Below are 22,887 nucleotides of genomic sequence, written 5' to 3'. Positions count from 1 at the left end.
CACAACTGAGCTATATACTTAAAAATGATTAAGATGGCAAATCTCATGTGTATTTTATCACAACTATAAAAATATTAAAATATTAAATTTTATGTATATTTTACCACACAAAAAAAGCAAAAAAAACCACACACACATATATGATCTAAAACCACTTAAGTGTTTTCAATATTATCTTGAGGAATTATTTGGCTTAAAATGAACATTTATTCATATTAAACAGATAAAGTATTTGTTACTATAAAATCTCATAAGCTATTGTGATTCTTAGCTATAGAATGCATTTTTAAGAATCATATACCATGCTTCTTAGAGGAACTAAATTTTTGGAAATTTAAGGTAATATTAATCACTCCAACATCATTTCAATTGTAGTATATTCAGAATTTATGTTTTGGTTGTATATGTGCTATATTTTATACATTCATATGCTTTATGCTTTAATAGATGGATTTATCTTATGCATAGAGCTGGCTGTTTTCTTCTTCCTCTTCTTCTTTTTTTTTTTTCCCTAACATATAAGCATTATCTTGCTTTTGACCAAAGATAATTTCAAGATTCTCAGGTTAGAAGCAGAAACAGTATAGTTTTCTTTTCTTTTTTCTTAAGATTTTATTCATTTATTTGTCAGAGAGAGAGCAAGAGAGAGCACAAGCAGGGGGAGAGGCAGCCAGAGGGAGCAGCGGGCAGAGGGAGAAGCAGGCTCTCTGCTCAGCAAGAAGCCCAATGTGGGACTTGATCTCAGGACCCAAGGATCATGACCTGAGCCAAAGGTAGACAATTAACCAACTGAGCCACCCAGGCATCCCAGAAACAATGTATGGACATTGGGGAGGGGAGGCGAACCATAAGAGACTATGGACTCTGAAAAACAACCTGAGGGTTTTGAAGGGTCAGGGGTGGGAGGTTGGGGGAACAGGTGGTGGGTAATGGGGAGGGCACGTTTTGCATGGAGCACTGGGTGTTGTGCAAAAAGAATGAATACTGTTACGCTGAAAAAATAAATAAAATGGAAAAAAAAATAATTTTTAAAAAGATCAAATTTCTGAGTATTAAAATACCCAGTTAATTCAGGATTGGTTTTTATCCTTTGACCTTCTTCTTAAATAAATCAGAAGACTAACACTTCTAAAATAACTTCAGCTTTGAATTTTTTCCAAATGAGCTACACAGCCTAAAAACTTGGTAGCCCCTTAAGTGACCTATATGTGTATGAATAATTGTTAAAACCAGCAATTTGTTATAAATATATAGGAGAGAATAAAAAAATGTCACCCACAAAGCAATTCCACAAATATTTACTGAACATTATGTGCCAAGTACAAGGTATATGGTGGTAAACACATAATTGTTGCCATAATAGAACTAAGAGGGAAATGGCTCCATCCATACAAGATATGGTCTATGAGGACACTGAGTATCTACCATTGATTCCATGATAGACAAACCCATGTTTTTATCTTTGCTTTCTCTTAGTTTAATAATAATGTAGAATAAATTACTGTGTTTACTTTCAAGTACTTTGTGTAGCTTATAATTACCGCTACAAAATAACATAACAAAAGAAAGAAAGGCAAAATGATTGAAGTGGCCAGTCTTCTAGGCCAAATGTAATTAAAGGTAAAGTTATGCATATTAGTGCTAATGAGAAATAATCTTTGAGTACTACTGAGATTAAGATGATACAATGATCCCATTTATAAAGTTAGCTAACATTCAGTTTATCTAAGACCTTCCCAGAAAACACCTACTGCATAATTTGATACCTAAACCATTCACTTACACATTTTACATGATAGTAATAATTTCTGACAAGTACTATTAGATAGTAATAATTTTTCACAAAATTTAAGACCACAAAGATTCAAATGATTATTTGAATTATTTTTAATCTGTATAAATATGTTGTTGTGTATCAAGCTCTGTAACCCCCACTGGATGGTAAGCAAGTTTGTTATTCATCTTTTTGTATCCTTAAGATCTGGTACTCAATAGAGCTTGGCAAGTAATAGTGAAGATGATGATCGTGAGAATAACAGCAAACACTTTCATAGTGCTTACTATGTGACAGGCACTTCTGGGTGTTTTATTTAAATTATTTAGTTTTCATGAAAACCCGTTGAGATCCCCAGTTTTACATATGAGAAAATTTGAAAATAGAGAAATTTAAAAATAAAGTTAGGTGATGTAGCTAGTCCAGTTGTAGAGTCAGGATTAAAAAATTGGGACCTTTTGTTTCAAGGTCTGTGCTCTTAACCACTCCACTATGTTGCAATATGGCAGGCAATTGCTAAATGTTAGTTGAATGAAGAAGTGAAGAGTATATACATGTAAGTTTGTGTATTAGACATTCTAGGAATATAAGGATTTATACATTTACTTAAAAACATAACAAATTATATCTTTATTTCTGACTTCTTCCCTAAAGGTTCAGTTTTTTATTCAAATTTAACATGCCTAAAATCAAATTTCTTGCATTTCCTTGAAAATACACTTCTCATCTTGCTACTCAGTTTTTATATTGACAGTATCTCTGCCCTCACTGCCTAGGTTAAACACCTCAATTCTATTTCTTATTTTCTCTAATTTTCTTTTAAAGATTTAATTTATTTGGGAGAGTAAGAAAGCAGGAGCAGAGGAGGGGCAGAGGGAGAGAGAGGGACAAGCAGGTTCCCCATCAAGCCTGATGTAGGGCTTGATCCCAGGACCTTAGGATCATGACCCGAGTTGAAGGCAGATGCTTGACCAACTGAGCCACTCGTTGGCCCTCATTTGCTCTTAAATGCAACATGTAGTTTGCCCCTAAACAGACTCTTCCTTTGCAGTGTCTCTTGCATCTGTTCTTCATTTCTATTCAGTGTTATTATCACAACTCAAGTTCTTTTTCTTAAGATTTACTCATTAATCTAAGAGAGAGAGCAAGAGCACGTGCAACACTGGGGGGAGAGGCAGAGTGAATCTGAAGTGGGGCTCGATCTCACAGCTGTGAGATCATGACCTGAGCTGAAACCAAGAGTCGAATGCTTAACCAATTGAGCCACCCAGGTGTCACAACTCAAGTTCTTATACCTTAATTTTTAGATTTCAAAAGCAAACTGCTCAGCTTCTCAGTAGCAAGTGAAAAAATTATGTAAACTGAATCACAATGCACATAGAAGTACTCAATTAATACAGTGGTTTTTCGTATCTAACCCATACATGCATTATTTCCCTCAGTCATTTTAATAATTTGCTTTCTTAAGCAATAAGTTCCAGTGGCTTTCTGCTTTGGACAAAATAATCCAAATTCCTGAGGTTGTAATATTTCTTTCCAATCTTATCTCCAATAAGAGTCTCCCACTTCATTTAGGTTTTCACTATCTCACACGTTAACCATATATGTAATACCTTTAGGCTCATGTTTATGTCATTTTCTGTATCCTCTTTTTCAGATTTCTCTTTAACATTCTGCCCATTCTTGGAACCCTCCTACACTGTTGGTGGGAATGCAAGCTGGTGCAACCACTCTGGAAAACAGCATGGAGGTTCCTCAAAAAGTTGAAAATAGAGCTACCCTATGACCCAGCAATTGCACTACTGGGTATTTACCCTAAAGATAAAAACGTAGTGCCATGAAGTGGCACGTGCACCCGAATGTTTATAGCAGCAAAGTCCACAATAGCCAAACTATGGAAAGAACCTAGACGTCCATCAACAGATGAATGGATAAAGAAGATGCGGTATATATACACAATGGAACACTATGCAGCCATCAAAAGAAATGAAATCTTGCCATTTGCAACGACGTGGATGGAACTAGAGGGTATCATGCTTAGCGATATAAGTCAACTAGACAAAGACAACTATCATTGATCTCCCTGATATAAGGAAGTGGAGATGCAATGTGGGGGGCTTGGGGGGTAGGAAAAGAATAAATGGAACAAGATGGGATTGGGAGGGAGACAAACCATAAGAGACTCTTAATAAACAAACTGAGGGTTGCTGGGGTGGGGGAAGGGAGAGGAGGGTGGGGTTATGGACACTGGGGAGGGTATGTGCTATGGTGAGTGCTGTGAAGTGTGTAAACCTGGCGATTCACAGACCTGTACCCCTGGGGATAAAAATATATGTTTATAAAAAAATTAAAAAATAAAATTCCGCCCATTCTTTAAGATTCCACCTTTGCCCCTCCCTTTTTTCTTTTTTTTTAAAATTTCATTTATTCATTCATTCATTCACCCATCCATTTTAGAGAGACAGAGAGAGGGGGCACACATGCTAGTGAATATAAGCACGGAAAGGTGCAGACGGCGAGAGTGAGAATCTCAAGCAGACCCAGTGCGAAACCTGATGGGGCCCGACTTCACAACCCGGAGATCATGCCTTAAGCTGAAATCAAGAGTTGAATGCTCAACCCACTGAGCCACCCAGGCACCCTCTTCCTTCCATACCTCCTTTCCAGTTCATTTTAATCCAGACAGTTCTCTTCTCAAATCAAAGATCTGATACTTATTTTATGTTCTAAGACATTTCTCTATTACAATGGTATTAAGTCATTATATGTGTGTAAGCATACATAACATATATGTACACACACACTTAACCAAGTATAATAGAGACTTTTTTTTTTTAAGATTTTATTTATTTATTTGACACAGAGAGAGAGATCACAAGTAGGCAGAGAGGCAGGCAGAAAGAGATGGGGGAAGCAGCCTCCCTGCTAGCAGAGAGCCTGATGTGGGGCTTGATCCCAGGACCCTGAGATCATGATCTGAGCCAAAGGCAGAGGCTTAACCCACTGAGCCACCCAGGCACTCCAAAAGAAACTTTTAAAAAGGGGATTGTTTTTAATTTGTACAGCATTTACCATAGTGCTTTACATATAGGGTATCAATAAACATTTGCTGATTTATGGCTAAATTTCTACAGAAAACCTGGCAGTTAGAAAATTTTATTACTTATTTGCTCAACAAACATTTACTGAGGAATCTACCACAAAACATATTTTAGATAAAGATTATTTTTATTTAGATTTATATTCTAGTTCTTTCTACAAAGGATTTTAAGAGGCTAAGTAAAGGATATTTTTCAGTTAAGCATTTACCTCAATCTCACTTCTGAGTGAAATTTTAGAGGGTATTAAAGGGTAGAGAGAAAAGTGATTTTGCCAACTGTATCTCCTGAGACCTTCCTAGAGCCTGCCTGTCAGTCCTCTGCAACTCCTTATTTCTTTGTCAGGATATTTACCTGCAGGAATAAAGGAAAGATTCAGGAAGACAACTCAACTCTCTATTATCTATGAGAAATTTTGTCTTCATTAGAGAACATTACTGAGAGTTCCCTGTATGAGTTCCTAAATCATTAGTGATTTAGGATAAACATAAAAATAAGACTTTTCAGAGAGTTTCACAGTGGTATTACACTTGAAACAACTGCTGACTAAAGCTATATAATCTCTTCACTGGAAATATTTAAAAACAGAAACATTCTTACCTATCAGGGATGATTTATGTGTAGCCTGCCAGAAAGTAAAGAGAGAGATGACATTTCATTTCTATATGACTTTATGGCACTTAGATAATATTTTATTCTAATTAAGGAATTTCTCTATATAATTTCTAGCATGTTATACAATATGTTATGAAGTTTAAGGTAAAATTATTATCTTCTACCAATTTTAATGTAAGTGTGTAAGAATGAGGAATTGCTTAGCCCATCAGTGTCCTAAATATTTTTAGTTTAGTTATATAGTTCATGTGCATGTGATATAAAATCCTAGTCATGCCTACAAAATGTAATTCTGAAATACATTTATAAAATGTAATTGATTTACTGCCTTCCCTGTGAGCAAAATTTTATAAAATTTAGCAGCAAAGTAATATATGCTATATCTGTTAAGAAAACATTAAATGTTTAGTAAACAAAATATTAATGAAACTAATAATTTCATTAATTAAAAATTGATAAGTCATCAAATTCATCAATCTGAGATGCAAGTAGGTCGAGAGTGAGAACCTAAAGCAAGGGTTTCTCATCTGTCATCCAAAGATAGGCTTTAGGTATGCTCTCAAGCACCCTAAATTACCTGCAAGATTTTGTGTGTACTGTCCTTTCTGGGAAGAGAGTCCACAGATTTCCTGAGATTTTTAAGAGGTCTGAGGCCTAAGTAAGGATAAGGATTTTGTCTGGACTTTCCATCTAGAATATACAAAGTTTTTTTAGATCTTCATGTTTTAAAGTATGAGCAAACTGATTGGAATGTTTTAATGTTGGATGTCTTTCTTACATAAACCACATCCACATCCATAATGTATCATCTATAATTATTTCCACTTTTGGCTTCATTAATGTGGTTCAAGCATTTAAGGGCACTTGGCAAGCAATCCAAATACAGAGTTTTCTAGATTTTTATAGTATTCCCTCTGTTCTTTCAGGGTTGTCTGTCCAAATGTACTGCAATAGCAAATTCTCCAAAGTATCCAATTTAGTTTTGAAAGACATCATAATTTTCTTTTTCTGTACTCATATATCACTGGTGTATTTACTTATGCATTTTCAAAACAAATACAACTGGCATTACCTAGTTTGGAAGCAAACATAGTGACACTTGTAAAGCAAGTGACAGATGATAACAGAATGCAGTTGACTAAGGCAAGGGCATGCAGAACACTTTGGACACTGGTGAGCATTCTTTGCACAGCGATTGACTTCACTGGTTAATGTTTTATGATTAAGCAGACATGAGCCAAAGTAGTTTTCTACTGTACCTTGACTTTACTATTGTACCTTATTATCACTTCAAGTTTGCAAAGCAGTTATTATTCTCATCTTCTAAGTAAAGGAGGTAAAACTCCGAGAAGTTATCCAATGTTCCTAAGGTTAAGACTGAATTAAGACTCAGAGAAGTTATTCAATGTTCCTAAGGTAATGCAATGATTGAATGAAAAAATGGGGTTCATACCAAGTCTTTAATCAAAATCTTCTCTCAATTAAAGTACACTGCCTTGGGGCACCTGGGTGGCTCAGTGGGTTAAAGCCTCTGCCTTCGGCTCAGGTCATGATCCCAGGGTCCTGGGATAGAGCCCCGGTTCAGGATCTCTGCTAGCAGGGAGGCTGCTTCCGCCTCTCTCTCTGCTTCCCTCTCTGCCTACTTGTGATCTCTGTCTGTCAAATAAATAAATAAAATCTTTAAAAAAAAATAAAGTACACTGCCTCATAATTACAAGAGATATTAGTAAAGTGGATCTGTGGCATCATATAATATTAGACCTAAAAGGCAAAATGAAGATTCTCTCTAAAAAAAAACCCAATAATCCTACGTATATGGCAAATGGTCAGTAATTGTAAAGACTGTGATCTCAATTTTGTATATGGCTTCAAAAGACCTGACTACTAAAAAAGGAAATTCATCCTAAGGTTTCAAATCTCATTCAGTTAACTAAAAATGCCACAGGTTAAAGTAGACATGCCAGCTTTAGATATATTAGAGCACTCTTTGTCATAGTCCCAGGTTTTTTCCTTCCCTATCTGCACATTCTCCCTAAGTGTTCTCAACTATTCCATGACTAAAGAAACATTAATGAGCACCTCAAATGTAGCCTGTCCAAAATGCAAACTATTTCTTATCTAGACCACCCCAGGTTTCCTCCTTCCCAGTACAAGGCCTCACCATCTACCCAGATGTTCAAGTCTAAGCCAAGGCTTCTCTTTGACTCCTCCTTTGACTCATTCCCTGTATTTGACATCAAATAAATTTGTCTTACTTCCCTAATAGATTTCATAACTGCCTACTTCTCTCCATTTCAGTTCTAAGCTCTAAGCCACTATCATCTATTGCCTGAAATACTGTAATAATCTAATATCTGGTCTCCCTGACTCCATTTTTGCCCCTTCCCTAAGTCCATTTTCCACCCAATAGCTAAACTGATCTTTTAGAGATCTAAAGATGTTTAAAATTCTTCAATAATTTTCCTCTACTGTACACTGCTCTTTCTCTTAAATTAGTCTTACTTAAATATTTTACTTATAATAAGTAAAAATATTTTACTTAAAATGCCCTATGAGATTCTCATGATCTGATCTATGCCTAGTTCTTCAACCTTATACCTTCTCTCTCTACACTCACTAAACTTTTTTTTTTTTTAAAGATTTTATTTATTCATTTGCCAGAGAGAGATCACAAGTAGGCAAAGAAGCAGGCAGAGAGAGAGAGAGAGGAGGAAGCTGGCTCCCTGCTAAGCAGAGAGCCTGATGCGGGGCTCGATCCCAAGACCCTGAGATCATGACCTGAGCTGAAGGCAGAGGCTTAACCACTGAGCCACCCAGGTGCCCCAACATTCACTATGCTTTAATTACATGGGTTTATTTCTTCGTAATACTGGAGCTTTGTACTTGCTATTCTTTCATCGGCCTGAAATATTTCCCTGGCTTTCTTGTATAGCTGATTTATTTCTATCATTCAGGCCATGCTGAAGGGAAAAGTTTCCACTCGAAATGTGCTTCAATTCTTAGCATCACTGGCATATATAATAACTGAAAAGTATGATTATGAGGATAAGAACAAAGTTTTCCCTACAATGCATGAGTTTCTTTGAAAACACCATGTATACTTTAAATAAAAAAAGAGAAGTTATGGTTCTTTAAGGAATGGGAGCTTGAAATTTGGGCCAACATCTTAGACATTATCGTCAATTACTGTAATTGCTCAGATAATTCTGTTATAATTGAGGCACAATTTAAGATAAGAATAAGCTATGTATATTTTGGTTGATATAGCATAGGGGAAATTTCCTCAATGCCTGAAATCCTTTAGTGATGACTAAAGATTAAATCACATAAGGCTCTATTCTATATTATACTAGAGAATTAAAAACAAAAGGTGTACTATTCGTTTCAAGGAAATGATGGATCTGCCAGCTGTAGAAAGTGCTTTCTTTGAAACTCTCTTATGACAAATTAACATAGCATGTGCCAGATGTTTTTTTCTGTTGAATTATACTGTAATATGCTTCAGTTACTTTTAGTAATTATGCATTTTATAATCTGCCAGTACCTGCAGCTGCCTCTCATTCTATTAAAAAAAAAAAGCAGTTATGGCAGCCAAACATTACAGATATATAGCCAAGAATAATGTTTTAGAGACTGAACAAAATTCCATAGGCTCAAATGCTGTGTGTTCATATTAAATATATATGTTTATATAAGTATTTATATATCAATAAAATTGTACTGAATGTACAATATGTATAGGAATGGACAATATGTAATATTTTCATCAGAAAAACATTTTCTTTAGAAAATACTACATGCCATAAATTAATTAATTTGTTAATTAATTAGTTAAATACAATTTTATTGGTCAATTTATATGCCAGGCAAGATGTTAGCTCATGGGCTTATAGAAGAAATAGCTATAAAACAAAAAACCAAACAAACAATAACAACAATAAAACTTGAAAAAAAAAGAATAGATGTAAATAGGAAGTTCAGTAAGTGTTATAAAGAATAATGAGCAGAACAGTATGGGTGTGAAATAAAAGGAAAGACTTGATCTGTCAGGGGAATTAAAAATATCTTATAAAAAATGATACTTGAGTTGGGTCTGGAAGGAAGAAAATTTTTTTCAGATGGGAGTTGGGAAAGGACATCCCTACAAAGAAATAGCATGTACACACTACTTTTCCTTCATATTTCACATCCAATCCATCAGTACTTTCTATTACCTCTAAAAAAAAAAATTCCTAACAAATTCACCTTCCTTTTTTTTCTTAGTCTAAGCCACCATTAACTCTTAATAAGAACCTTGCAGAAACCTTCTAAGTTTTCCCCCAGCTTTATTACTTACTCTAATTTTCCACATAATAGCCGGAGTGATCTTAAAAAAACCCGATCAGGTAACTTTTTTCAAAACTGACCACTGCCCTTTATTCACATTTAAAACCCTTTAACATGGCTAATAAAAACCTACAAAATCAGGTTCCTGTCTACAGCAGAGACAATGTTCACCAAACATTCTGTTTGTTCCATATACATTTCCTAGACTCTTACATAGTTAGATTGGGTCCATATGACGAGTTTGGCCAATGAAGGTGAAAGGAAATGATGTGTATCACTTCAGAGTTGAGTTAGTTAAGAGCAAGTGTTCTTCTATCCCTCTCCCTGTCTCAGTGATTTCAGGAAACCACATGTTCAAGGTGGAACGTCTACCAGCAGAGCCTTTCTGCAAAACTGTCTGATATGTATAGTATGGGCAAGAAAACCTTTGTTGTGTTAAGTTTATGAGACGTCAGGGTTTGTTTGCTGTGGTGGCTGACAATACTTAATATATTTCCCAAATCTGTCACTATTGTCTTTATTTTGCATACTATTTCTTTCACTTCAAACATGCCAAGTTTATTCCTGCCTTGGGGTATTTGCACTAACTGTTCTCTTTGCTCACTAATTGATCTCTCTTCTTTCTCCTGATGTTTAAATGACAGGATCCTCTTTGTCATTAGATTATCTTAAGATTTATTTTCTCATAGTATCCTCCTTGTCTACCATTCTCAGGTACCCACCCATTCATCATCACATTGACTGATTTCAATTTTTTACATACTACTTATCTGATTTTAAGCATGCACACACATGCAGTAATTCCACCTTCCCATCAATAATCTACTATCTTTAAACAAAACAAAACAAAACAAAACAAAACAAAACAAAACAAAATAAAACAAAACAAAACAGGGGGACCTTGGACTCTGCTATATCATCAGTACTTAAAGAACAGGCCATTCAATAAATATGTGATGAGTGAGTGGAGTGCAGAGTAGGAGCTGTAAAAGGGCTGGCTGAACACGCTGGGCTTATTGAAGTGGGTGCTCGGTGTGGCTGGAACACAAGGAAAATGAAGGATTGAGGTAGACAGGCAGATTTCTGGTAGGAACATGGAGAAAACACTATAAAAGACCTATAGACAATAGTAAAGCAGAAGGCTTTAAGTAGGCAGCACCAGAATCATAATTGCTTTTCAGGAAAATAATTCTGATAGCAGTATGAAAGATGGACTAGAGCAGAATAAAACGGCTGGCAGAGAAACCAGAGGAAAGGAGGCTGCTTTAACAGTCATGATTAAAGACACGAAGGATCTGACAGGTGGCAAGGACAAATATATTACCACATGTTTACATATATGCAAGTATTTCTTCAGACAGATTCCTGTACCTGGAATTTCAAAAGCATCTGTACAGTTTAAATCTGTTAGATACTGCCACATTACCTTATAAAAAGGCACTGCCACCAATAATATACACCTTTCCTGTTTCTTCACGTATTTGCAGACATTGCATAATAATTGTCTTTTACATTTTTGTCAATTTGCTGGGTAAAATTATTGTTTAAATTTGCCTTTCTTCAGCAAATAGTGTGTTTGAACCTGATTTGCTAAGTTTAAAGGTGCTTTGTATTTCTGCTTTTATGAGCTGCCAGTTCTCATACTTTGTCCATCTTTTTATTGGTTATTAATCTTTTTCTCTTTTTTAAAAATCTTTTTCTTAATTATGGAATTCTTCATCAATTCTGCATATTAGTCCTTTATTTTTGTCATTTGTCTTTTATCTTTGTTTAGTACCTTTCTTCACATAAATGTTTAATTTTTATGGTTAAATCAATTAATCAATAGTTTCCTTTTTTGTATTCTGGGTTTTGTGTTTTATTTAGAAAGACCTTTCCATCCTAAGATATAAAAATAATATTTCTTCTAATACATTTTTATTTAGCTTGTTAATCCACCTATAATTTACCATATGCTAAATGATTTACAATTTTTCCAACATCATTTTTTCACTATCGATTTGAAATTGCATGTTATAGTAAAGAAAATTTCTGTTCAAACTATCTATCCCTGTGTAAATACTACCACACAGCTTTACATATTTTAATATCTGGTAGGATAACTCTCATCTCACTTTTTTCCTATAGAAGTTTTTGATTTAGGGTGCCTAGGTAGCTCAGTCAGTTAAGTGTCTGCCTTTGGCTCAGGTCACAATCCCAGGGTCTTGGGATTGAGCCCCGCAATGGGCTCCCTGCTCAGTGGGGAGTCTGCTTCTCCCTCTCCTTCTACCTGCAGATGCCCCTGGTTGTGCTCTCTCTGTGTCTAATAAATAAGTAAATAAATAAAAAATAAAATCTTAAAAAAATGTTATTGATTTAATATATAAAAATAACAGGATCTCATTCTAGTAAGATTACTACAGATATAGGACTTACAAATGTTATACATTAATAATAACTATTAAACTTATTTCTTCTTGGAAGCTCAAAGTTCCATATAATATATATTTCAAGATAAAAGAGAAACTAAGAGGGAATAATTATAGATGAATTAATAAAATTTTACAAATTAAAGCAAACTTCAAACTGAAAGAAGATATCACAGAGGAGCTCAGATTTTTTTTTTAAAGATTTTATTTATTTATTTGACAGACAGAGATCACAAGTAGGCAGAGAGGCAGGCAGAGAGAGAGGAAGGGAAGCACGCTCCCTGCTAAGCAGAGAGCTTGATGCAGGGCTCAATCCCAGGACCCTGGGATCATGACCTGAGCCTGGGATCATGACCTGAGCCTAAGGCAGAGGCCTTAATCCACTGAGCCACCCAGGCATCCTGGAGCTCAGATTTTTAAAAAGCTTTTATACTAGCTTTTTGAGACTAAGATGAAAAACTTTCTTCTATGGGAAAGCTATTTAATTATTTTGTGTTACATTTAATTATGGCTATACTAACTTATGATACGATCTTAAGAAATCATAGGTACCTGGTAATTGTTTGTCAGTCATCAGATGTAACAAAGGTTTCCAAAGGCAGCACACGTAGTCCAGAGAGGACTCTAGCTAGCATCCTAAAGGTTTTTTTTTTTTTTTTTTTTTTTTGTGCATCCTAAAGGTTTTGAGGCTATGCTGGTATTTGGTTTTGTCTCTAATGTTTTTTCTAACTGTAGTAAATAGGTGGACACATAATAAGAAAAATAGCCAACCTATAAGAATTTAATTTTTATAAAGTAGAGAGGATAAAGGCAAACAGCCAAGTATTTTCAAGATTTGTTGAGTATATAGACTAGCACTAAGTGTTTAAGGGGCACATTTTTAGGGAAAAAGCTTTGATGTTTAATATGGCACAATAATGGCGCACTGGGAAGCAGGATGCCGGGACCCAAGCTTCAGAGCGCATTTTTTTTTTTTAAAGATTTTATTTATTTATTTGATAGAGAGAGAAAGAGAGAGGCAGTGGGAGAGGGAACACAAGCAGGGGGAGTGGAAGAGGGAGGAGCAGGTGTCCCACTGAGCAGGGAGCCTGATGGGGGGAGTGGGAGGGTGGGGGGGGAGGGGCTTGATCCTAGGACCCTGGGATCATGGCCTGAGCTGAAGGCAGATACTTAACAGCTGAGCCACCCAGGCACCCCCAGAGCTCATTTTTGATAGTTAGTAATAAACACTTCTTGTTCGAATGGTAGAATACAGAAATTCATGGTATATACTGAGAAACTCTTACAGGGAGAGTCAGATGCATGAAATGAGCCATTTGCTTTTTAAGCTCTGCTCTGTGGTTTATTTTGTAATTTATTATTAGTACTTTTTAAAAAATTATTTATTTTTTATAAACATATAATGTATTTTTATCCCCAGGGGTACAGGTCTGTGAATCGCCAGATTTACACACTTCACAGCACTCACCATAGCACATACCCTCCCGAATGTGCACAACCCCCCTCCACCTCTCCCTAGCCCCCCTCCCCCCAGCAACCCTCAGTTTGTTTTGTGAGATTAAGAGTCACTTATGGTCTCCCTCCCAATCCCATCTTGTTTCATTTATTCTTCTCCTATCCCCCTAACCCCCCATGTTGCATCTCCACGTCCTCATATCAGGGAGATCATATGATAGTGGTCTTTCCCCGACTGACTTATTTCACTAAGCATGATACACTCTAGTCCCATCCACGTCATCACAAATGGCAAGATTTCATTTCTTTTGATGGCTGCATAGTATTCCATTGTGTATATATACCACCTCTTCTTTATCCATTCATCTGTTGATGGACATCTAGGTTCTTTCTATAGTTTGGCTACTGTAGACATTGCTGCTATAAACATTCGGGTGCACGTGCCCCTTCGGACCACTACGTTTGTATCTTTAGGGTAAATACCCAGTAGTGCAATTGCTGGGTCATAGGGTAGTTCTATTTTCAACATTTTGAGGAACCTCCATGCTGTTTTCCAGAATGGTTGCACCACTTTGCATTCCCACCAACAGTGTAGGAGGGTTCCCCTTTCTCTGCATCCTCACCAGCATCTCTCATTTCCTGACTTGTTCATTTTAGCCATTCTGACTGGTGTGAGGTGATATCTCAGTGTGGTTTTGATTTGTATTTCCCTGATGCCGAGTGATGTGGAGCACTTTCTCATGTATCTGAAGGCCATCTGGATGTCTTCTTTGCAGAAATGTCTGTTCATGTCCTCTTCCCATTTCTTGATTGGATTGTTTGTTCTTTGGGTGCTGTATTTGCTAAGTTCCTTATAGATTTTGGACACTAGCCCTTTATCTGATATGTCGTTTGCAAATATCTTCTCCCATTCTGTCAGTTGTCTTTTGGTTTTGTTAACTGTTTCCTTTGCTGTGCAAAAGCTTTTGATCTTGATGAAATCCCAATAGTTCATTTTTGCCCTTGCTTCCCTTGCCGTTGGCAATGTTCCTAGGAAGATGTTGCTGAGGCTGAGGTCAAAGAGGTTGCTGCCTGTGTTCTCCTCAAGGATTTTGATGGATTCCTTTCTCACATTGAGGTCCTTCATCCATTTGTAGTCTATTTTCGTGTGTGGTGTAAGGAAATGGTCCAATTTCATTTTTCTGCTGTGGCTGTCCAATTTTGCCAGCACTATTTATTGAAGAGGCTGTCTTTTTTCCATTGGACATTCTTTCCTGCTTTGTCAAAGATTAGTTGACCATAGAGTTGAGGGTCTATTTCTGGGCTCTCTAGTCTGTTCCATTGATCTATGTGTCTGTTTTTGTGCCAGTACCATGTTGTCTTGATGATGATAGCTTTGTAATAGAGCTTGAAGTTCAGAATTGTGATGCCACCCACTTTGGCTTTCTTTTTCAATATTCCTTTGGCTATTCGAGGTCTTTTCTGGTTCCATATAAATTTTAGGATTATTTGTTCCATTTCTTTGAAAAAAATGGATGGTATTTTGATAGGGATTGCATTAAATGTGTAGATTCCTTTAGGTAGCATAGACATTTTCACAATATTTATTCTTCCAATCCAGGAGCATGGAACATTTTTCCATTTGTGTCTTCCTCAATTTCTTTCATAAGTACTTTATAGTTTTCGGCATATAGATTCTTAGCCTCTTTGGTTAGGTTTATTCCTAGGTATCTTATAGTTTGGGGTGCAATTGTAAATGGGATTGACTCCTTAATTTCTCTTTCTTCTGTCTTGTTGTTGGTGTACAGAAATGCAACTGATTTCTGTGCATTGATTTTGTATCCTGACACTTCACTGAATTCCTGTACAAGTTCTAGCAGTTTTGGAGTGGAGTCTTTTGGGTTTTCCACATATAGTATCATATCATCTGCAAAGAGTGATAGTTTGACTTCTTCTTTGCCAATTTGGATGCCTTTAATTACTTTTTGTTGTCTGATTGTTGAGGCTAGGACTTCTAGTACTATGTTGAATAGCAGTGGTGATAATGGACATCCCTGCCGAGTTCCTGACCTTAACGGAAAACTTTCAGTTTTTCTCCATTGAGAATGATATTTGCGGTGGGGTTTTAATAGATGACTTTGATAATATTGAGGTATGTGCCCTCTATCCCTACACTTTGAAGAGTTTTGATCAGGAAGGGATGCTGTACTTTGTCAAATGCTTTTTCAGCATCTATTGAGAGTATCATATGGTTCTTGTTCTTTCTTTTATTAATGTGTTGTATCACATTGATTGATTTGTGGATGTTGAACCAAACTTGCAGCCCTGGAATAAATGCCACTTGGTTGTCGTGAATAATCCTTTTAATGTACTGCTGAATCCTATTGGCTAGTATTTTGGTGAGAATTTTTGCATCTGTGTTCATCAAGGATATTGGTCTGTAGTTCTCTTTTTTGGTGGGATCCTTGTCTGGTTTTGGGATCAAGGTGATGCTGGCCTCATAAAATGAGTTTGGAAGTTTTCCTTCCATTTCTATTTTTTGGAAGTTTCAGGAGAATAAGAATTAGTTCTTCTTTAAATGTTTGGTAGAATTCCCCTGGGAAGCCGTCTGGCCCTGGGCTTTTGTTTGTTTGGAGATTTTTGATGACTGTTTCAATCTCCTTACTGGTTATGGGTCTGTTCGGGTTTTCTATTTCTTCCTGGTTCAGTTGTGGTAGTTTATATGTCTCTAGGAATGCATCCATTTCTTCCAGATTGTCAAATTTGTTAACGTAGAGTTGCTCATAGTATGTTCTTATAATTGTCTGTATTTCTTTGGTGTTAGTTGTGATCTCTCCTCTTTCATTCATGATTTTATTGATTTGGGTCCTTTCTCTTTTCTTTTTGATAAGTCTGGCCAGGGGTTTATCAATCTTATTAATTCTTTCAAAGAACCAGCTCCTAGTTTCGTTGATTTGTTCTATTGTTTTTTTGGTTTCTATTCCATTGATTTCTGCTCTGATCTTTATGATTTCTCTTCTCCTGCTGGGTTTACGGTTTCTTTCTTGTTCTTTCTCCAGCTCCTTTAGGTGTAGGGTTAGGTTGTGTACTTGAGACCTTTCTTGTTTCTTGAGAAAGGCTTGTACCGCTATATATTTTCTTCTCAGGACTGTCTTTGTTGCGTCCCACAGATTATGCACCGTTGTGTTTTCATTATCATTTGTTTCCATGAATTTTTTCAATTCTTCTTTGATTTCCTGGTTGCCATTCATTCTTTAGAAGGATGCTGTTTAGTCTCCATGTATTTGGGTTCTTTCCAAATTTCCTCTTGTGATTGAGTTCTAGCTTCAGAGCATTGTGGTCTGAAAATATGTAGGGTATGATCCTAATCTTTTGATACCCGTTGAGACCTGATTTGTGACCCAGGATGTGATCTATTCTGGAGAAGGTTCCATGTGCACTAGAGAAGAATGTGTATTCTGTTGCTTTGGGATGAAATGTTCTGAATATATCTGTGATGTCCATCTGGTCCAGTGTGTCATTTAAGGCCTTTATTTCCTTGTTGATCTTTAGCTTGGATGATCTGTCCATTTCAGTGAGGGGAGTGTTAAAGTCCCCTACTATTATTGTGTTATTATTGATGTGTTTCTTTGATTTTGTTATTAATTCGTTGATATAGTTGGCTGCTCCCACGTTAGGGGCATAGATATTTAAAATTGTTAGATCTTCTTGCTGTACAGACCCTTTGAATATGATATAGTGTCCTTCCTCATCTCTTATTATAGTTTTTGGCTTAAAATCTAATTGATCTGATATAAGGATTGCCACCTCAGCTTTCTTCTGATGCCCATTAGCATGGTAAATTGTTTTCCACCCCCTCACTTTAAATCTGGAGGTATCTTCACATCTAAAATGAGTTTCTTGTAGGCAACATAATGATGGGTTTTGTTTTTTTATCCATTCTGATACCCTGTGTCTTTTGATTGGGTCATTTAGCCCATTGACATTCAGGGTAACTATTGAGAGATATGAATTTAGTGCCATTATATTGCCTGTAAGGTGACTGCTACTGTATATTGTCTCTGTACCTTTCTGATCTACTACTTTTAGGCTCTCTCTTTGCTTAGAGGACCCCTTTCGATATTTCCTGTAGAGCTGGTTTGGTGTTTGCAAATTCTTTCAGTTTTTGTTTGTCCTGGAAGCTTTTTTTTTTTTTTAATTAATTTATTTTTTTCAGCGTAACAGTATTCATTGTTTTTGCACAACACCCAGTGCTCCATGCAATATGTGCCCTCCCTATTACCCACCACCTGGTTCCCCCAACCTCCCACCCCCGCCCTTTCAAAACCCTCACGTTGTTTTTCAAAGTGTCCTGGAAGCTTTTTATCTCTCCTTCTATTTTCAATGATAGCCTAGCTGGATAGAGTATTCTTGGCTGCATGTTTTTCTTGTTTAGTGCTCTGAATATATCATGCCAGCTCTTTCTAGCCTGCCAGGTCTCTGTGGATAAGTCTGCTGCCAATCTAATATTTTTACCATTGTATGTTACAGACTTCTATTCCCGGGCTGCTTTCAGGATTTTCTCCTTGTCACTAAGACTTGTAAATTTTACTATTAGGTGACGGGGTGTGGACCTATTCTTGTTGATTTTGAGTGGGGTTCTCTGCACCTCCTGGATTTTGATGCTTGTTCCCTTTGCCATATTAGGGAAATTCTCTCCAATATACCTTCTGCTCCCTCTCTCTTTCTTCTTCTTCTGGAATCCCAATTATTCTAATGTTGTTTCGTCTTATGGTGTCACTTATCTCTCAAATTCTCCCCTCATGGTCTAGTAGCTATTTGTCCCTCTTTTGCTCAGCTTCTTTATTCTCTGTCATTTGGTCTTCTATATCACGAATTCTTTCTTCTGCCTCATTTATCCTAGCAGTGAGAGCCTCCATTTTTGATTGCACCTCATCAATAGCTTTTTTGATTTCAACTTGGTTAGATTTTAGTTCTTTAATTTCTCCAGAAAGGGCTTTTATATCTCCAGAGAGGGTTTCTCTAATATCTTCCATGCCTTTTTCGAGCCCGGCTAGAACCTTCAGAATCATCATTCTGAACTCTAGATCTGACAGATTACCAATGTCTGTATTGATTAGGTCCCTAGCGGTCAGTACTGCCTCTTGTTCTTTTTTTTGTGGTGAATTTTTCCGCCTTGTCATTTTGTCCAAGTAAGAGTATATGAAGGAGAAAGTAAAAACTAAAAGGGTGGCAAAGATCCCAGAAAAATGCGCTTTAACCAAATCAGAAGAGACCCCAAATCATGGGGGGGAGAAAGGGGATAAAAAGAGGTTCAGAGAAAAAAAAAAAGAAAAAAATTAAAAAAACAAAGAAAAAATATAAAAAAGAAAGAAAAAAATATATATATTAGATAAACTAGTTAAAAAGCACTAAAAAAGAAAAGGGTAAAAGTTTAAAAAAATTCAGCAGAAGTAGAAAAAATGAAAAAAATTAAAAAAAAATTAAATTAACCGCAAGACTAAAGAATCATGCAGAGAAAGCCATGAGTTCCTTGCTTTGCTTTCTCCTCCTCTGGAATTCCGCTGCTGTCCTAGGTATTGAACCTGCTTTCCTTGGTAGATGAACTTCGTCCTGGCTGGATTTTTTTGTTGATCTTCTGGGGAGGGGCCTGTTGTAGTGACTCTCAAGTGTCTTGGTCCGAGGTGGAATTGCACCGCCCTTACCGGGGGGCAGACTAAGTAATCCACTCGGGTTTGCTTTCACGAGCTTTTGTTCCCTGAACGCTTTCCATAGAGTTCCGGATTACGGGAGTGAAAATGGCGGCCTGCCAGTCCGGCCCGGAGGAGCCGAGAGCCCGGGCCCCCACTCCTCAGTGTGCCCACAGAGAACAGCGTCCAATCGCTCCTGTATTCCCAGCCTCCAGCTGCGCTCTGAGCTCACCCAGCCTGTGACCGGTTCAAGGTAACCCAGAGCTGAGAGCTCAGTCTTCGGCTCTGTCTCTGAAGCCGGCTTCCCTGTTCTAATACCTGCGAGCTCTGTGGCACTCTGACACCCCTGATCTTTCTGTGACCCTGCAGGACCTGGGGCCACGCTGACCCCACATGGGTTTCACCCTGGTTTAGCCTCTGGAGCAATGTCCCTCCGTGGAACAGACATTTAAAAGTCCTGATTTTGTGGTCCGTTGCTCCGCCTCTTGCCGGGAGCCGGCCCCTCCCCCCGCGGTCTATCTTCCCGTCGTTTTGGATTCACTTCTTCGCCAGTCCTTTCAGAAAGTGGTTCATTTTCTGTTGCTAGAATTGCTGTTCTTCTTCTCTTCGATCTCCCGTTGGATTTGTAGGTGTTTGCAATGTTTAGATAAGCTGCCTAGCTGATCTCCTGCTACCTGATGTTATCTCAGCCTGCTACTTCATTGCCATCTTGACTCCTCAGTCTATTATTACTACTTTATTTTTAAATTTATTATTAGTGAAAGACCAAATAGGTTGAAGACTTGGGTTATACCATTGACTCATTATGAAAACAAAACCATTTCTAAGGGTAGCAAATGAATCCATGCCCAAAGATACAGAAATACCATCTAGGAGTTAGCCTTGTGTACAACACAGCATACATCAAATTGCTAAAGCCCAATATGGATCCTACTGTAAATATGTCCAGTATAGATCCTCACATTCGTAACATTTTTTCATTGGAATAAGCATTAATTTTCTACTTCAAAAATTATAAATTTATTGTGGTATCCGTATAATTCTCTATTTTGACCAATAGGTGAGATATATCAGTGAAAATATTTTAGTAGCTACATTTCTATTGCAGAAAGATTTTTGACTTGATTTCGTATATATTCCTCAGTGTTATTTTTATCTCCAAAGATGAGAGATACAATTTTTATATATATATATACGTGCCTAAAATCTAGTGTTTTTTAAACTATTAATGTTTTCATAAATTAAAAATGGAATAAGCACATGAACTTCTCATATAAGTCTCATTCATTATATCATAGTTTACTTTGAATACAACAATCTCTTAGCATTTAGAAAGGCTATTCCCTAAGCTCAGAGTTCACTGTTTGCTTCCTAAACATTTTACATGTAAGGCATGGAGCTATCTTATATTTGTTATCATATGAATAAAGTCTTACTATAACATATGGGGTTTACGGATAAGTGGAAAGGATTGGGGCTGTGTGGGATTCAAATTCAGGTTTGACTGACTTTTGAGTTAGTGCTCTTATGTCTAATGCTATACTGCCTCCTTATGTGCTAAAAACATACTGTTTCTCACCATTATTAAATATATAATCCTTTTTTGAAAGGAAAGAATCTTAATGCAAAATCTTGTGAAAATATTCCTATGTTGAAAGTTAACATTTTAGTTTTGACATGTCTGAGCATATTAATACAATTTAAGTGACACAGAGACATGGAGAAAGATTTTCTTAGTATATTCTAATGTTTTTCTATTTCCAACTGTGGTTTAAACAATCAACATAGGAATATCAAGCAAAGGTTAACTATAACCTATGAAAGCTAGGTTTTCCTATGCAAAATCTTAAATACATGCAATGAAACCTTGTTAGACAACAAAGAGAAATAAAAGGTATCCAAATTGGCAAGGAAGAAGTCAAACTCTCTCTCTTCGCAGATGACATGATTCTTTATATGGAAATCCCCAAAGACTCCACCCCCAAACTACTAGAACTCATACAGCAATTCAGTAACGCGGCAGGATATAAAGTCAATGTACAGAAATCAATGGCTTTCTTATACACTAACAATGAAAATACAGAAAGGGAAATTAGAGATTCAATTCCATTTACTATAGCACCAAGAACCATAAGATACCTGGGAATAAACCTAACCAAAGAGGTAAAGGACCTGTACTCGAGGAACTACAGAACACTCATGAAAGAAATTGAAGAAGACACAAAAAGATGGAAGACTGTTCCATGCTCTTGGATTGGAAGAATAAACATTGTTAAAATGTGTATACTGCCTAGAGCAATCTATACTTTTAATGCCATTCCGATCAAAATTCCACCGGTATTTTTCAAAGAGCTAGAGCAAATAATCCTAAAATTTGTATGGAATCAGAAGAGACCCCGAATTGCTAAGGAAATGTTGAAAAACAAAAACAAAACTGGCGGCATCACGTTACCCAATTTCAAGCTTTACTACAAAGCTGTGATCACCAAGACAGCGTGGTACTGGCATAAAAACAGACACATAGACCAGTGGAACAGAGTGGAGAGCCCAGATATGGACCCTCAATTCTATGGTGAAATAATCTTCGACAAAACAGGAAAAAATATTCAATGGAAAAAAGACAGTCTCTTCAATAAATGGTGCTGGGAAAACTGGACAGCGATATGTAGAAGAATAAAACTCGACCATTCTCTTACACCGTACACAAAGATAAACTCGAAATGGATAAAAGACCTCAACGTGAGACAGGAATCTATCAGAATCCTAGAGGAGAACATAGGCAGTAACCTCTTCGATATCAGCCACAGCAACTTCTTTCAAGATATGTCTCCAAAGGTCAAGGAAACAAAAGCGAAAATGAACTTTTGGGACTTCATCAAGATCAAAAGCTTCTGCACAGCAAAGGAAACAGTCAACAAAACAAAAAGGCAACCCACGGAATGGGAGAAGATATTTGCAAATGACAGTACAGAGAAAAGGTTGATATCCAGGATCTATAAAGAACTTCTCAAACTCAACACACACAAAACAGATAATCATATCAAAAAATGGGCAGAAGATATGAACAGACACTTCTCCAACGAAGACATACAAATGGCTATCAGACACATGAAAAAATGTTCATCATCACTAGCCATCAGGGAGATTCAAATTAAAACTACATTGAGATACCACCTGACACCAGTTAGAATGGCCAAAATTAGCAAGACAGGAAACAATGTGTGTTGGAGAGGATTTGGAGAAAGGGGAACCCTCTTACACTGTTGGTGGGAATATAAGTTAGTGCAGCCACTTTGGAGAATAGTGTGGAGATTCCTGAAGAAATTAAGAATAGAGCTTCCCTATGACCCTGCAATTGCACTGCTGGGTATTTACCCCAAAGATACAGATGTAGTGAAAAGAAGGGCCATCTGTACCCCAATGTTTATTGCAGCAATGGCTACGGTCGCCAAACTGTGGAAAGAACCAAGATGCCCTTCAACGGATGAATGGATAAGGAAGATGTGGTACATATACACAATGGAGTATTATGCCTCCATCAG

The 22,887-nt window shown here is 36.9% G+C and overlaps 1 protein-coding gene across 4 annotated transcripts in view; it reads right to left on the bottom strand.

Annotated features, from left to right (window-relative positions):
- Nucleotides 1-22,887, bottom strand: part of SCLT1 (sodium channel and clathrin linker 1) — a 199,482-nt gene that overhangs the window by 7,493 nt on the left and 169,102 nt on the right. The window lies entirely within an intron of this gene.

This window comes from Meles meles, chromosome 2 (assembly GCF_922984935.1).
Source record: "Meles meles chromosome 2, mMelMel3.1 paternal haplotype, whole genome shotgun sequence".
Classification (NCBI taxonomy): domain Eukaryota; kingdom Metazoa; phylum Chordata; class Mammalia; order Carnivora; family Mustelidae; genus Meles; species Meles meles.
The sequence above is the reverse complement of the archived record's forward strand: the minus strand, read 5'-3'. Positions and strand labels throughout refer to the sequence as shown.